Source organism: Gracilinanus agilis, chromosome 1 (assembly GCF_016433145.1).
Source record: "Gracilinanus agilis isolate LMUSP501 chromosome 1, AgileGrace, whole genome shotgun sequence".
Classification (NCBI taxonomy): Eukaryota; Metazoa; Chordata; class Mammalia; order Didelphimorphia; family Didelphidae; genus Gracilinanus; species Gracilinanus agilis.
In genome coordinates, this window is record NC_058130.1 from 605,372,156 (window position 1) to 605,383,345 (window position 11,190).

The following is an 11,190-nucleotide window of genomic DNA, read 5'->3' on the forward strand; positions in this document are numbered from 1 at the left end:
TTCTGATTGTTGAATACTATGTAGACTGCTTTAAAAAGGCTCAAATTCAAAATTTGTTTCAACAAATTAATAGAAAGCCATTGAATTAGATCTGGGAAATTATTTAATATCCATCTTATTTAATCGCCTGATTTAATAGCTGAGACAACTGAGGTTCCAGAGGCTAAGGGTTTTGCCCATGGCCATACAGGTAATGGTAATAAGTGACAGAAATGGGATTTGAATCCAGCTCCTCTAATTGTCCAACCAATTTTCTTTCCTCAGCATCTTGGAGTTTATATTTCCATTGTCAAGGTCATTTAGTCACTTATGAATGAAGAAGTTCTCATCCATTCCTATTTATTTAGAGAAATATCTATCTATCTATCTACATACATACGTATATATATATATATGTATATATGTGTGTGTGTGTAGATAGATAGATAGATAGATAGATAGATAGATAGATAGATAGATAGATAGATAGATAGATAGATAGATAGATAGAAGCAATAACTCAGCCAAGAGAGAGAGGCCTCATTCTCACCCAATGGGATAATCTCTAAATTTCTAGGAAAGCCAGCTAGAAATTAAAAACATGTTTAGAGTCTATCTTTCTCTCACATGTCTGCCTTCCAAAGTGTTCTCTCTCCATAGGTTTCCTCCTGAAAAGAGTTTGAAAACATATGTGTCTTCTCTCAAAGAATAAATAAAAAAGCAAGTCTCTTCTTTCTAAAGTTCTCTCAACAAGTCTGTCCATCATAGAGGCATGCAGCTTTGAGTCATTGGTTTCTCTCCACCATAGAATAAAGTTTTATGCAAACATCACAGGCTTATAGCCCAGATTACATTCAGTTTGTCCAACATCTTCCACAAAAGCCCTACCCAATGCTTCATCACGACCTTGTAACCCTGGCCTTTTGAAAGTTCTGCTAAGTCTGACCGAGAAAGAAGAACCTTCAGCACAGACCATTGACAACTTGCATTTGCTTTTTGAATTCAGGCCAACTAACTACAGAATTATTTGATCACAGTGACCCATAAAAAAACAGGTGAAAATAAATGATTCAGAATCAGATTTATTCCAACTCTACAGCAAAGGTAGATGAGTTAAATAAAGGGAGTAGAAAGTTATACGACTCCCTTTATACATATATATACATACATATATATATATATATGTATACATTCACGCTCACAGTGTAGTGGAGATAAGAAATGTGCAAGATAAGAAATCATGTGTAGGATGAAACCTGCACCAGGGGAGACTACTCACATCAAGCTGATCATTCATCAAAAATGACCTGAAGTTAATTTTCTATATAGTATAGGTCATTTGCCTCTTCCTTATTTTTGCCTCTTTTTTTCCCATCTAGATTGTTTTAAGTCTCATCTCACGGTCTGATCATAATTATCATATTGTTGAATATTTTCTAAAATAAAAGTGCTTACCTGTGCCTAATTAGAGACAATTAACAGACCCAGAGAGAGAAACCCAATTAAAAGGGAAAGAAAATGCCTTTAGAATCCCTTTAGATTGCAAACTCCTTGAAGGCACAGGCTTTTCTTTGGTCTCTTTTTGCATCCTCAGCACTTAGCACAATGTCTGGCACCCAGTAGATGCTTAAGAGATCTTTATTGATTGCTGGAAACTATGATCATTATGTCATCCTGGAATTGATTCATAGATATCATAGCAGTGAAGAAATTCAGAGAGTTGGGTCATTGCCATGAATAGAATTCATAATGGTGGTTCAAAGCTGTGTTCAACATGAAGCCCTTAGAAGGGGTCTTACAACATTAAAAAAGTATTGACAAAGAGTGGTCATGTGCTAGTCAGGTCAGTAAGCCTTAGTCAGTTTCCAAATGCTTCTGGGTCAAGAACCTTCTACAGAATTCCAATCCTCAGAGATTCTACAGTACCATAGAAGAGCAAAATGAACAAAGCTACTTTACTTCTTTTTCATTAACAACACATATGGACCCCACTTTATTGACATAGGTAACTATTTTTTTAAAAGATCATTCTTGAACTTAAATGTTTTAATCTATTTTACCCAATGTCATTTAAAACCTTATTGGAATTGAATGATTCATGAAGAATACTTTGGTTCTCTAACCAGTCGGTAACTTTTTTTTTTTAAACCCTTGTACTTCGGTGTATTGTCTCATAGGTGGAAGATTGGTAAGGATGGGCAATGGGGGTCAAGTGACTTGCCCAGGGTCACACAGCTGGGAAGTGGCTGAGGCCTGGTTTGAACCTAGGACCTCCTGTCTCCAGGCCTGACTCTCACTCCACTGAGCTACCCAGCTGCCCCCTCAGTAACTTTTTAAAAATAGTTATACCCGAAACTAAATTTTTTTGTGAAGAAAAAGAGTTTTCTTTTAAATTTATCATCATTAAAATAAATACTGTTTTTAATATTATATAGGGATTCAATTTTACTACCATCTTCTGGCCAAAATAATTTAGCTTGACATTTTTTCCATTTTTTATTTTCTTGATTATTTTTATGGGGTGTGACTACTGAAGATGCTACAGCTTCTTGGAATCATAGATGAGAGTTTGATGATAGGTAGACAATAAAAGAGCATAAGCAACCCTGAAAAGAGATGGACAAGCCCTCACACCATAAGTGATAGTCTTCCATTAACACCCCCTTTTCAACACAGTCAATATAGCAATATGTCTTTATAATTTCATATGTATAATCAATATCATATTGCTTGCCTTCTTAAGAGATAGGTATGAAGTGGGAGGGAAGGGAGGAGGGAGATAGAGAATTTAGAACAAAATTTTTGAGAGGAATGATAAAAATATTTTAAAATGTATTTAGGGTATGTTTAATGAAATGAATAAACTATAATTTTGAAAAGAAAAAAACCAATTTAGCTTGAAAGTATAATTCATAAAACTTGGGAAATTCTATTATATGTTCTATATAGAACTTGTTCTGACATTGCTAAATATCCTAGGATTTGATTTTTTGTTTTTTTTTCCCCCATGGAGGAGGTTGTATATAAGAAAGAACTATTTAAATGAAAGTTCTTCTGAAGGCATCAGAAAATTTTTTTGTCTGATTCAATTCAATAGATTTATTGATCCCTTGCTATGTGTAAAAATGAGTGATAAAAAGACATATATAATATAAACGCCCTTGAGGAGCTTACTGTCTAATGGAGAAAGATGCTCTCTGTCTGTGTGGAGGAACCAATGGTATGCATGCCAGAGGGGGCTGCTCCCCTTCCCCTCTTCATTGTGCATGAGGACATTTCTCACATGACCCACCTCTCTGCCCAGCAACCAAATCAGAGCACTTTCTCCCTCCCTGGTCTGGAGTAAGGTGTGTGCTAGGGCTCATGTGCAGTGTGAGGGTTGCAGTTTGGGTACTCTGTTTCAAAAAGGTTTGCCATCACTGAAAGTGATACAAAGGAAAGGTAATAAAATTAAAGGAGGGGGATACAAGAAATCTAAGGAAGTGAAGATCACTTTCGAGAGTGAGGAGAAAAGTAGTAGGAGAGGGCTTTCTTGATAGCTAGAGCTAGTCAAGTATCCAGTATGTAATCTTGTCAAAGGTATAAATAATAAGACTATTTCATCACTTAACTTTTAATCTTCAAACTCTAGAAGCAAGATGTCTCTTAAAACAAAATCATTTCTGACACCACCAACGGCAAGCAGCAACAGCCCTGAACTTCAAAGCCAAGATGAGTGACTTCAAGGAGAATCAGACCATAGAGTTCAAGGAGGTCTTCCAACTGTTTGACAGAACAAGACATCAGAAGATCTTATATAGCCAGTGAGGGACTTGATATGGACCCTGGGCCAGAACCCTACCAATGCTGAGGTGCTCAAGATCTTGGGGAATCCCAAAATGAATGTGAAGTTTCTAGACTTTGAACACTTTCTGCTAATGCTGCAGACAGCAGCAATGAACAAAGACTAGGGCACATATAAAAGTCATGTAGAGGCATTTAGGGTGTTTGATAAGGAGGAAGAAATAGAGGTGTTGGTGGTAGGGCATAAGGACAGCAACGATTGTATCAATTATGAAGAGCTATTCCAGATGGTGCTGAATGGCTGAGAACAACTCCCCCTTTTTCCACATAAAACCGCCTAACTTTTCTCAGTGTGAAAATCATCCTCTTGCCCCTGATGCAACTAACTATATTTTCAAGGTTACCAACATCCTTATTCCCAACTCCCACCACATGTTTTCTTTGAATTATTTGCTCTCTGCTTTCACAGAATAAATTTCCTACTGCTCCTTAAATCAAAACAAAACAAAACAAAAAACAAAATCATAATCTGGAGGATGGAGGGGAAAGAGAGGGACAATACAATGATCTAAAATTCCAGTTTGAATGTTGATTTTAAATCGTATTATGACTCTTTCAAAGGCTGACCCTTTGGAGGTAGAATACAACTATGTGCATCTTCTGGCTAATATAGTAACCAGGACAAATAAAAAAAGATAGCTGCTCATCCTCTTACAGCTAACTCTTACAACTCTCTCTAAAATAAACAGAATTTGAATCAAGTGTCATAGGACAAGAAAAAAAAAATAAAAGTGTAGATTAAACAGATGAAGTCATTCTTTGTTTACAGATTGCTTCATTATGAAGCACATGCTTCCTAAACAAAACTGTTAATAATTATGAGTGACATGTACTGACTGATATTTTTACTTCCCCACCAATCATTTCAACAAGTTGATCAGTTAAATTTTGTCATTTTAAACCCACTGAAGGTGATTAAAAAACAAGAAATTAATGTACCTTAATATGTTGCTCTAATCTGACCTGCCTCCTTCCAAGCATCTACTTTTTTTTCCTAAAAAAATAATTTTGTATTCAGTACTTCTAAGAGCTGATTATAATGGTGGCTTTTAACCCTTGTACATAATTTCAGAGAACCCTTTCCAATTGCCTTAACACACTTATCAATGGATCAGTAACTGAAAAATTTTCAAGTAGATAAAACATAGATGGTCAGAGGCGGTAGGGGCTGTTGTTGTTGTTCAGTTTTGTCCCATTCTTCATGGCCCTATTTGGATTTTTTTGGCAAAGATAGTGGAGTGGTTTGCCATTTCTTTCTCGAGCTCATTTTATAGATGAAGAAACTGAAGCAAACAGGGTTAAGTAACTTGTTCAGGGTCACACATGTAGTGAGGCCAGATTTAAACTCAAAAAGACAAGTCTTCCTGATTGTAGGCCCTCCAATGTACCACCTACCTTACCTGCAAGGGACTCTTCTAATCCATATTTCTTAACCTTGGATCCACAAAAACTTATCTTAAAATTTTGATGACTCTACTTCAATATAATTGACTTATTTTGTAATCATGTATATTTTTTTAACTTTTAAAAATAATTATTATACAATGGAGTCTATACACTTAAACCAGACTGCAATTCTGCAGCATTATCTTGACCCAGTATGAGTGAATAAATATTTCAGAATCCAAATATATTGAGGAAGTACCAGGATGTAGAATTTACCCAAGATGCATTTAAAATAAGTAATTCAATTCCTTGCTGTATCATGGGCTTAAATTGGAGGGTCAGAGGAAATGGGACTTTGATTGTGACAAATTCTGAGAAAGTCATGTTGATCCATTCACCAATAAGAATCAAAGGAAGCATATTTGTTACATTTCCTTTCCTCATGTCTGTGAGCATGGAAGAATCTGTCATAGGAGATGGAGACACTACCTTCCTCTTTGTTTTTTAAAAAAGATAAAGAACCTCTAGCCTAGTTAAATCCTTTCATTGTATGGATAAGGTAGCTAAAACCCAGAAATCATGATTCCAGTTCTCAGAATATTATCACCTCCTCTATGAAACCTTCTTCTGTACTTCCAGATCTTAACGTTCTCCTTTTTTCAACTGCCTTGTATTTAGCTAATTGTCCATTTGTATTTTTTACCTTCTATCTTGAAATCAATACTGTTTATTGGTTCCAAAGCAAAAGAGTGGTAAGGGCTAGGCAATGACGGTCAAGTAACTTGCCCAAGGTTACACAGCTAGGAAGTATCTGAGGCCAGATGTGAACCCAGACCTCCCATTTCTGGGCCTGGCTCTCAATCCACTGAGTCACCCAGCTGCCTTCTGTCCATTTGTATCTTGCACCTATCAGTATAATGCATGCTACTGGAGGGAAGGGGCTGCTGCATTTGTATCCTTTTATCAGCAGCTAGTACATTAGATAGCATAGTATAATCCCTTAATAAGTACCAATTTAATTGAACTAAAGTGATTTGCCCAATATCACACAGCCATATATGGTAGACCTGGGAATCAACTCAGTTTTTGATGCCAAATCCAGTTTTTTCTGTTGTGCTACCTTTCTTTCTGAGATGAGAAATGTAAAATTAAATTCATGGTCAGTCAACCTCAATTATCCAGAGAAGCCCAGAAAATTTCTCCTCTCTCTCTCTCTCTCTCTCTCTCTCTCTCTCTCTCTCTCTCTCTCTCTCTCTCTGTCTCTCTCTCTCTTTCTCTCTCTCTGTCTTCATCTCTGTCTTTCTCTGTTTCTCTGTGTCTCTATATCTCTCTCTTTTTCTCTACCTGATTCTGTCTGCATATTTCTCTATCTCTGTCTCTCTCTCTCTGTCTTCCTAACCTTTCTCCCAACCCTGTCTAACAAAGAAAATGATTTAATCAGCTTCTAGCTCATCAGGACCTTGCTAATTTTGGCATTAGTTGTCAGTCTACTCTCTGCTTTCCTTCTTTAAAAATCCTGACTAAATCAACCTCTAGTGTAATTAGTGTAAAAATAACTAGTGTTTTTTAAATTTCATCTTCATAACCTGTGTCCTGTATATTTCAAATGTCCAAATGCATTTGATTAGCCTATTGAAAAGTTAACTGAATTACGCCTTTAATTCTAGACATCCCTCCACACACACACACACACACACACACACACACACACACACACACACACTCTTACTCTTCTGCTCTTGTTTTACTCTTTTTCTTACTCTACAATCATGTCCTAAAGTTAACTCTCCTGACTTCAAATTATTAGATGAGCTGTAAGATGCTGATCAGAAGTTTCTAGAATAGCCCAGGTCATTTACCAAGCTTTACCTCTCCTGAAAATGGAAAAAAGTACAAGTCACCTCAAAACTCAAAGAAGAAATCCTTGATTTTCATGGAGCTGAGGTAAGGTTCAATCTCTCAGTTCTGTTGCAGCGTATAAATAAGGGGTTATTTTCAATGTTCTGTGATTAGAACATGTACTCTTTGAAGGAAAAGATCTGGTTTTATGTTACCATTGTATGTTTAACAACTCCTTTCACAGTGACAGATTGTATAAATCTTTGTTGATCTTTAACGATGATCTCCTCCTTTCATATAGATCATCTAAAAATTTTGCTCCTTTCTTACCTCCACTCCTCAGGATGCCTACTCTCTCCTTCATGTCTTAGTTCAACCACCACATGATGTTGAGACCTTTCCTTAGTTGCTAGTGCCCACTCCAACAAAAATCATCTTTTATCTCTCATATAAATGACAGAACTGGGACTCAACTCAGTCTTTTGATGCCAAATTCAGTTTCTTTCTATTGTATTATATTACCTTTCTTTCTAAGATGGAGAAATGTAAAATTAAATTTACGGTCAGTCAACCTCAGTCATCCACAGAGGCCCAAAGAGTTTATCCCCTCTGCCTCTATCTCTCTTTCTTTCCCTCTGTCTATCTTTATCTTTTTCTGTATCGCTTTCTCCCTTTCTGATCCCTACCCTTTCTCCCACCCATGTCTAACAAAGAAATGATTTAATCAGCTTCTAAAAATATCAGCTTCTAGATCATTAGAACTTTGCTGATTTTGGCATTCTATCAGTCAGTATCTATATACATATGTTATGTGTCTTGATAAAATGGAAGGCATGGGCTTATTTCACTTTGATCTTTGTATCCCTAGCATCTAGCATATTTATTGTTGTTGAGTTGTTTTTCAGTTGTGTCCAGTTCTTTATGACTCCATTTGGGGTTTTCTTGGAAAAGATATTAGAGTGGTTTATCATTTCCTTTTCCAGCTCATTTTGCAGATGAAGAAACTGAGGCAAAAGGAGTTAAATGACTCACCCAGAGTCACACATAGTAATTGTCTGAGGCCAGATTTAAACTTAGAAAGAGGAGACTTCCTGACTTCAGGGCCAGTACTCTACTCACCGAGCCAATGTACTGCCCTACCTAGTTAACAGTAGTCAAAAAATTCTGCTTACTTAAACATCTGGATCTGAGAGCTCAAAGACAAATAATAATCTTGTCCAACCTATACACAAAAAGGAATCATTACTATCAATTACTAGCAAGTGGTCATTCAGCCTCTAGTAGATAAGCTCCTTTAAAGGGAACTTGGAATCTCTCTTAATCCACATATCTCACTTTTGGATTGCTCTAATCATTAATATATTGTTCTTGACATCAAGTCTAAATTGCCAACTTTGTAATTTTCTCCTAGAACTCCTGGTTCTGCTCTCTGGAACCAAAACAAAACAAGTGTGATCCTACTTACACATGACAGCTATGCAAATACTTGAAGGCTGTCCTGACCCCCAATCCCCCATGATTTTCCTAGTTAAACACATCCAGTTCTATCCACAGATCAACATACATATAAATGATTAATGAGTAACAATTTCTGAAGATGCTTTTGTTGTCATTCTAATTAAGATTTCCAACACTGGAACTGTTTATTCTTCAAGTGCATATTCAAAAAATAAGGGAATCTGCATTAATTATCCCACTCCAAGGAAGAATGGAGCAGAAAGGGGCAGGCAGGTGGTACAATAGGTAAAATACTGAGACTGGAATCAGAAAGACTCATCTTTCTAAGTTCAAATCTGGCCTCGGACACTTACTAGCTGTGTAATTCTGAGCAAGTCACTTAACGCTGTTTGCCTCATTTTCCTCATCTGTAAGATGAGCTGGAGTAGGAAATGGTAAACCACTCCAATATCTGTGCCAAGAAAAACCCAAATGGTGTCACAAAAAGTCGGACACAAATGAAAATAGCAAAAACAATACAAGGCAGAATAATACATACAACATTAGACCCAGATTTGCATCTTGATTCAGATACTTATTAGCTATGGGACCCAGGGCAAGACAACATCTCTGCCTCAGTTTCTTAATCTATAAAATAAGTATTTTAAAAATCTTCAACACTTATGGTTGTTGTATCAAATGAGCCAAGGTAGGCAATATACTTTACAGTATGCAATATGCTCAAAGACATACAAATGTGAGCTGAATAAAGGAAACTCCCTTCTCCCAATGCTGTTCATCACCTTCTTTCTAAATTAGAGTCTTAGAGAGTTGCCTAGAGCATTGAAAAGTTAGAGAACTTATTTGCCTAATCTCACACCTAGTATGTGATAGGGATGGGATCTGACTTAATTATAGATATTCAAATATGTATCATATATGTGGCACACACATATAGATGTACATTACATCTGAACATGTATGTGTGTTCATGTGAATATATGTATGTATTTATATCCAACTACATTTTAAAGTAGATAAATGTATAGCTATATCTTTATAACCCATTAATCACAGAACAAAAAGATGTCATTATTATGGATTTCACATTTGTTACAGTTATTTAAGGAATAATTTTAATATGGCCTAGTCAGTGGGTCAGGTAGTTGCCAAGGAAACAGTGAAATGAACTTTCTGGTGTCCCAATTCTGTTTCAAATCCTACTGTTTGCTTGGGAAGACATCCAGGTAAGAGAACAAAGTTGTTTCAATGTGTGATAGGTAAAATTTCACTGGCCAGACAGAGTGGCAGAAATCTCACAGATGAGTTCAAAAAATATCTCCTTTAACAGGAAACATAAAATGAGATTCAGGATAAACCCAGTCAGGGAGATAGACTCTTCACATCTTAATTATTAGCCCTTAACTATGCCATGTCTGTAAGAGGGCAGAACTAAGACCAAAGGGCAGACATTAAAAAAAAAAAAAAAAAGCAAATTCCAACTTAATATCAGGTGGAAAACAACAACAACAAAACTTATTAAAGAGTTCTAGAGGTAATAAGTTTCCCATCATTAGAAGACTTCAAAGACTGGATAAAAATCAGTTGGTCAGAAAAAAAAATTAAATGTCTATTATATCTGTGTAGAGTAGACTATAGTAGACAATATTGAGAACAATTATTAAGTCATGTGAAAGATGCTGAGAAAACAAAGAAACAAAGTAAATTGTCTCTATCCTTGAGGAGCTAATACTTACTCAGGAGAAACCATGTATATACATATAAATAAATCTCTAGAGAAGAGACAGCTTGGCCTCATCTTTGGGCTAGACTAAGATGATGGATTTAGATTATGTGTGTATAGACAGATATGTGTATAAAAAGCACATGTATTTATGTATATATACATATGCATATATGTATTTATACAAATACACACATCAAATATAAGGTGATGTGGGAAGTGAGAGGAATCAGGAGAGTCTCAGGTAGGAAGCAGTAGACAGGATACTAGATCTAGAGGCAGGAAGAACTAGTTTTAAATCACAGTTCAGTCATTTAAAAGTTGTGTGGCAGAATAAAAACAATGACTTGAACACATGGGCTGATGGGGATATTATTGGGGATGAAGACTAAACGATAACTCTAGTCCAACTATCAATAATATGGAATTGGGTCTTAATCAATGATACATGTAAATACAGTGGAATTGTGCCTTGGCTAAGGGGGGTTAGGGAGGTTTGGGGGAAAGGGTAAGAACATAAAACATGTAACTATAGGAAAATATTCAAAATAAAAATTAAAAAAATAAGTTGTGTGATTCTGAGGAAAGTTACTGACCTCTTAGTTTCTTCAACTATAAATTTGGGGGGTTGGACTTAATTCAAAAGCTAGGATCCTAAGAAATCTTATGGTTCTAAAAGGGAAATGAGAAGGGAGGGCTTTGCAGGCATAGAGGACAATCTGTGCAAAGCACTTAGAGAGGAGGCAGAATGTCCCGAATAGAAGCCAGTATGTAACATGTAATAAAACCAGAAGAGGAGGAGCTGGCAGATAGGTGAAGGGTTTTAAATGACAAAGAAGGATTTGCATGCCATCCTTGAGGTAATAGAATACCATGAGGATGCTTTGGGTATGTGGACCACCAACTGATTCTCAGAGCCATTTAATGGTTTCATATTTAAACTAATTAGTCTTGATTATTAA

The 11,190-nt window shown here is 36.2% G+C and overlaps 1 pseudogene; it reads left to right on the forward strand.

The window, feature by feature from the left end:
• The first annotated feature begins 3,690 nt into the window (after window positions 1-3,690).
• Window positions 3,691-4,067, forward strand: LOC123231837 (annotated as a pseudogene).
• The last annotated feature ends 7,123 nt before the right edge of the window (window positions 4,068-11,190 follow it).